The sequence below is a fragment of the Pinus tabuliformis genome, chromosome 2_2 (assembly GCF_031772625.1).
Source record: "Pinus tabuliformis cultivar Carrire ecotype Pingquan chromosome 2_2, CPIR1, whole genome shotgun sequence".
NCBI lineage: Eukaryota > Viridiplantae > Streptophyta > Pinopsida > Pinales > Pinaceae > Pinus > Pinus tabuliformis.
The window spans coordinates 741,521,838-741,528,378 of record NC_142300.1 but is presented as its reverse complement, the minus strand read 5'-3'; positions in this window follow the sequence as shown (position 1 = coordinate 741,528,378).

Here is a 6,541-nt window from a genome sequence, read left to right as displayed (position 1 = left end):
TTTTTTTTTAACGTTTTTTCTGGTGCTATTGAGTAGTATAAATATTGGTTCTCTAGTTTCACATGCACCATGTTATTTATGGATAGGGGCATTTGGAAAAAGGTAATAACATCGATGCTCGATGGGAGTATAACACCGAAGTGGTGAAAATGTATTTTGCAACCAACGTTTTTTTAGATTTAACACTAGTCCAATGTTATCAAGTACTATATGCACCGATGATCTAGAGTTACTTAGTGCAGACTTATTGTTTTGTTTAAAAAAATAACCCTTTAACGTTACATAATCATCTATTAAGCATTGGAACTTATAGTTCTATTAATGGCACTAGTGCTTATTATATGAGTAGCACACCAATATTTTTTAAATTAAAAAACTTGCGATGGTGCACCATGCTTTTACACATCTGGGCTTTCATAAAATGGGAAAGAATCGGTGCCTTATGTGATCATAACATTGAAATGGTGAAAATGAATTTCTATGACTACCATTTTTTTAAATTAAACCCTTTTCTACTGCTATCAAATAGTATATGCATCAGTGCACCTTATATACGTAGCACATCATCTATTTTATTTGTATAAAAAATAAAATTTTAATGATGCACCATTTGCTATTAAGCAGAAGGTCTTTCAATTTAATTAATGACATTTTTGTGTATAATATATGAAGCACAATGCTCTTTTCAAATTAAAAACCCCGTAATGGTACATCATATTATTTATCCACCGGGGCACTAGTATATGGGTTTAGCATTGGGATGTCATGATATACAACACCGAAATAGACAAAATGAATTTTATGACCAACAATTTTTTAAATTCAAACATTTTTTGGTGTTATCAAATAGCATACATGTGAATGCGCATTAAGTACTTAGTGCACCGTTAATTTTTTATTATTATTATAAAAAATAACTCTACCACGGTGCACCATATGTTATTAAGTATCAATGCATATAATAATAGTAATGCACCCATGAATGAGTGTATCATAGACTCATTGTTAAAAAACATATGCTAAAACATCTGCTAGCCAACTCCGTTAGCAACCTTCGCTATAAAAGGACTTTTGGGTTATTTTAACAGGGGCTTCTACAAAAACCTCTACTAGAGGGTATTTTCCTTACTTTAGAAGATGAAACGCTAAAATATTTATAGGTTGTAGGGCTACTAGTTGGTACATCAACTTCTTAGGGTGCACCTTTTGCATACAATATCTATTCAGGGTGAAATGTAGCTTGTTTTAAAGAACTATTAGACAACTACAACTTTCAATAAAGGGCAGGGCATGTCATAAAAATCTTGGCTTCCCCAAATTTCTACAAAACATCATTTGATAACACAAAATGCCCCTAGAAGTTTTGGTCCAAAAAATCATAGAAAAACTACCAAGAAGATAAATAACCATTGAGTCAATAGAAGAGGTGGAAAGCCACTAATATACACCTTCATAATATATTTTTAGAGAAACAAGTATATGTTTATTGGTTTACCCTTTATTGACTCTTATTTCTACAAAAACATTAATAGAATAAAATAATTGACATCAACATTATCTTGCAACTTATACTTTACTAGATATTATCTAATTCACTACTAGTGCTCAAGGGGATTCTAAACACTTCCCATGCCCATTTTGTAGAGTATTACGGTGCATTGTCGTAGGACATTGATTGCTATTGGCAATCGTAGAGTAGAAAATAAAATCTTAATGTTGATACCTCTAGTGTATATTAAGGATTTTATTGTCACACTCTCAAAGTAGATTATGTACATTGTTATGCCACAACACTAAATGAGAAAAATCTCCAAAGAAACATAAATTTTGACTATAGTTGAAATATTGCAACTAAAACATTCAGAATTGTATTTCCCATGGAGTCTCTAATCATGAAAACCATTTTTCAAGTTATATAACATCAACCAAGAGAAATGGAATATGCTTCAAGTAAGGTGCACTTGGAATTTTAAGGAGGACACATGTGTCCTAAGCATAGAAACTTTTCAAGGGTACATTTTGCAAATGCCATTTTTCTTTTTCTTTTTCTAGAAAAATGATTCAATAATTAATTTCCATTTTCTCTAAAAGTATTTACCCAAATTTTATAATGTAAAATTATCACATCTTAAAAATCACCAAAATTTGATAGAAACCATATAGAATCATTAGAAATTTGAATATTTTTTACAAAAAACTTTTCAAATATATTAATTTTTTCATATTAATAATTAGGAAGATTCACCATGGTTTATAAACTTAAGATGAATTTCCATCGCTAAAATTTTCCTTGATCCAAAATTTGTTGTACATAATGTCAACCCCACATCTATGATCACCATGGTTAATTCCTCCATTCTATGCTCCAAATCTATACATTTTTGTTGAGGTCATCAATTTTCTTTTTACACCATTCATACACATGACCTCCCATAGGTCAAATTCCTTTAGGAAATAATAATGTTGCCAACATGTTTTTCAAAGGAAAGGGTGATTCTTTCAAATATTCTCTCTCTTCTCAATATGAAGACATTAAATCCATTATCAATGTTCTCTTCTATATATACATAGAATTTAGTTGAAAATATAACATTACTATAGAGCTATTAATTGGCACTCAAGAGATTTCCCTTTATCACACACTCCATGACTTGACTAGATAACCAACCATATTTATATGTTCTTTTATACCTCATCAATAAGCAAAAGAATAAATGATTTCATTGTTACATGCATCTGAAATATTTAACCTCAATAATTTCTTTAGTTTATATTGGTACCCTAAAAGACCCTTCTTTCCTACAATAGTACAAGATAGTTACCCATTCCTGCACATGCTCATATTTTATATTAAGATTTATTATAGCACTTTGTTAATAATTCTATACATATTTCATGCCTATTTACATACTTCTTGTAACTCATATTGATTTCCTAGAGTAATCATGGAACTTAGTGTTAATGATGAATGAGTTGACTAGTGCAAGTACATTCCCGCACCACCACGAAGACTGTCAGAGATTTCTGAGAAGCTAAATATTCCACAAGGACGGGTCTCGATCCTCGACTGTGTCTAAATACTGATGAACTAAATTAGGATAATAGGTGGCACACATTTAGGGATTATTCTCCAAAGTTAGGTTACATCCAAGGGAAGCTCATGTGTATTATAACTGTTGGCCAAGTTTGTAATTTCAGTTTTCTAAGTCTATTTGGCCGAAAGGCCTGAATAAGAAATATTTGTAATTAGTGTAAACAACCTAGAGCCAAAAGGATATATATGATATAGATCATAGGTAGGAATCTAACGAACCATCGACTGTCATTTTTTTTTATGTAATCTGGTTGTCACCTTAGCTCTGTGGATGGACTGCTCTGTAATGTATATTTGCCAAATTGAGTAATACAAGAGAGTTGCTATGATTTGCATACGCAAAATTTTGTCTATCTTTGATTTAAATTTGAAGTGCTCATATTTTTCATTCCTTAGAAGGGGAACGAGCTAGTTGACTAGGGCCCAACCAACCCAACTCATTCACCCCTCTCACTTTAGCTATTCAGTAAGATGGTGTGGTTATTTCTTTTGCAATTGTTTGATGTTATAGCTTTAATCACTAATCTTCAAGTTCTGAATTAACATATCTTTTGTAGCTAAGGTGTGAAACAGATCCGTGGTTTAAGAGTAGTTGTGTTTATTTTTCTTATGAAATATGTTTCTCACATTTCCTTTACTCTCATTCTCTATCTTAATTCATTTTCAATCGGATCGTGCAAGGAACTCTTTCCTGCACTAGTGCATGTTGTTGCCTGCACTTTGGTGTAGTCATTCGTTGCAGCAAATAGTGAATCACTTACCTTCATATTATTTTCAGTTATTTCACAAGTGAATGAACTATTAATTAAGTAACTATTTTCAGTATTAAAAGTTAATCTTTAAAATATCTAGAAGCAGTTGCATCAAATTATCATATTATACTTGCAAAGAACATAAGAATTTTGGGTGAAGTACCAAAGTTGATTAGCACATGCAAAATACTAAGGCTACTATTTGATTCTTTTAAAGTGATTTTATTTCATGAAGTTTATTTCCTTTGTAAAGTTTAATGAATTGAAGTGTTTCCTTTTTCACAGATAATTTACTTATAAATTTCATTTACAGTTGCAATTATTTTTTAGCACATCCTTCAGTTCTTTTGAAAGTAACTTCGAAACTGAGTGAAGGGAGTCTCTTGTTGTAGAAATAGAGTGCTCTAAGCCTTGAGGCTTAGAGCACCTTCATTCAGATATAAGTCTTTAGTAAGGAAGGTCAAATATACTCTTAAACATAAATATTGTACCTGCACTAGTGCAAGCAGATTGCAACAGTGCAAGGATAGGTTATTTGTCTAAGAGGAAGATCAGAAGGAAGACAGAATTCTATAAGGGCCCACTTGTCATATTGTTGACCATCCATCTAAACATGAACATAGCATTTCATTCCATCATTTAAGATTTTTTCCATTGTGTGGAATTTCTTTACTTGATTTACTTGCAAATTATCTTTTACATTCCAGCACTAGAGTTGCTTTGGTGTTAATTACCTTTCCGATTGTTTTCTATCTGATTCTGTAAAGAATTTCCTTTAAGAAGTAGGATTAGAGATAGGAAAATTTCATACCATTTCTAGCATTTCCTGTGCTTTTTGTCTAAGTTTACGAAACCATTGGGTTGACAATTAAGTGTTGAGGAGTTTGCTTAAGCGCAATTCCTGCACCCAATATTTTAGTTTTCTCAAGTGCAATTCCCGCACCCAACATTTTGGCACTGTTTCCTTGGAGGATATTTGAACTAGTAAGAATTTTCCATATTTTTCAATAGGGGTAAGTTTGCTATTTTTTTTTTGTAGTGTGCTTGTATTGTTTGGAGGAATTTATAGGTGCCGAATTATTTTTTGAAACTTGCATTTTTTATTGTAATTTTGTTTTTTCATCATTTGCAATGAATTCGTAAAAGAGTTAGGGGTCCGAAGCCCACTAGGGGCCAAATAAATAATGAAAAAAATCTAAAACCAAAAATCATATTCGGCCTTCTTTTGTAGGCAAAAAGACCAAATAAACTTAGACTCATCACGCAGGAACAATCCACGTAGGCCCTTGTAGTAGTGGTTCAGTTGTGACACAACCCATAAACGGGAAGAAGGGGATTGTTGGAATCAATAGTCAGCCTTCTCATCCTGTTAAGATCTGTTTGGCTAGAAGAACAAAAATGGAAGGTATGGAATACCATGTAGAAGAAAGTGAAGAAAATCAGGTAAATGAGGAACAATCCACTTTCGGATTCCCAGTTGTGGATCCTGATACACAAGTACAAATGAAAAATATTTCACCATCAACTCTTCCTCATTTTTATGGTAAGGTATATGAAGACCCAGACTCTTTCTTATTTGAGTTTGATATTTTGTGTAGGATTTATGATTATTCATCTGATTCCCAGAAGTTAAAGTTGTTTCCTACAACCCTCAAGGATGCAACACTCTGATGGTTCATGGTAATAGGAGGAAACACTATATCTCCTTGGGATGGAATGAAGAGAGTGTTCTTGTCAAAATATCAAGAATATTGTAAAACTAGAGATACTCAAGATGAAATCTTTACTATTGTGCAAAATAATGATGAGACTTTAGAGGACTGCTTGAAGTGATTCTTGTATATTCTTCACAGGTCAAAGCACAAATTTTATCTAAGTACCATTAGAAATTTGTTCTTATGTGGGTTAACTGATGATGCTAGAAATAATTTAAATCTATTAGGACATGGGGATATTTCTCAAAAGACTTTTGTTCAGATCTGTGACTTGTGCAGTAAATTCTAGAGGAATCAATATAGATCCGGTAAAGGAATTCAAAATATAAACAGAAAAACCGAATCTACTGATGCTATGATTATTGGATTAGAAAACAAAGTGAACAATATTAAAATTAAAATAATGAATACTATTAGTAAATAAATAGACTCTTTTAATTTTCAATAGAAACTTGTGTTAGAGCAAGAGATATTATCTATTTTTTGTCCTAAATATAGAAGAAAGCATCCTTTAAGAGAATGTCCTCTAGATATTAAAGAAACTGATAAATGTGCAATTTGTGCAGATAACCATGCTATGGATAAGTGTCCCTCTATACCTGGGCTGAAAGATGTATTGGAGGGGCAGAAATCTGAAGCTAAATCATTGCATGCTATGGGTACAAGAAGGAATTGGCCTTAGGTAAGTGCAGGTATGGTTCCTGAACCTCCACCACATTTTTTTGGTTATAATGCACACTCATATTCCCATCCTAACACTCATCACTCTCAAAATTGGCAACATGGGAATCAATATCAATATGGACAACCCTCCCAATCTTGGCAACAAGGATGGAGAGGTCCAAACCATTCACATCATTCACATAATTCCTACCATGCACCTATGCAATCATACCTGCCTACATATGCACCTTACCCAATGTATCAATCATCATTTCCTCAGTTGAGTCAACATATGCCACCATTACCCTTACCTCCAC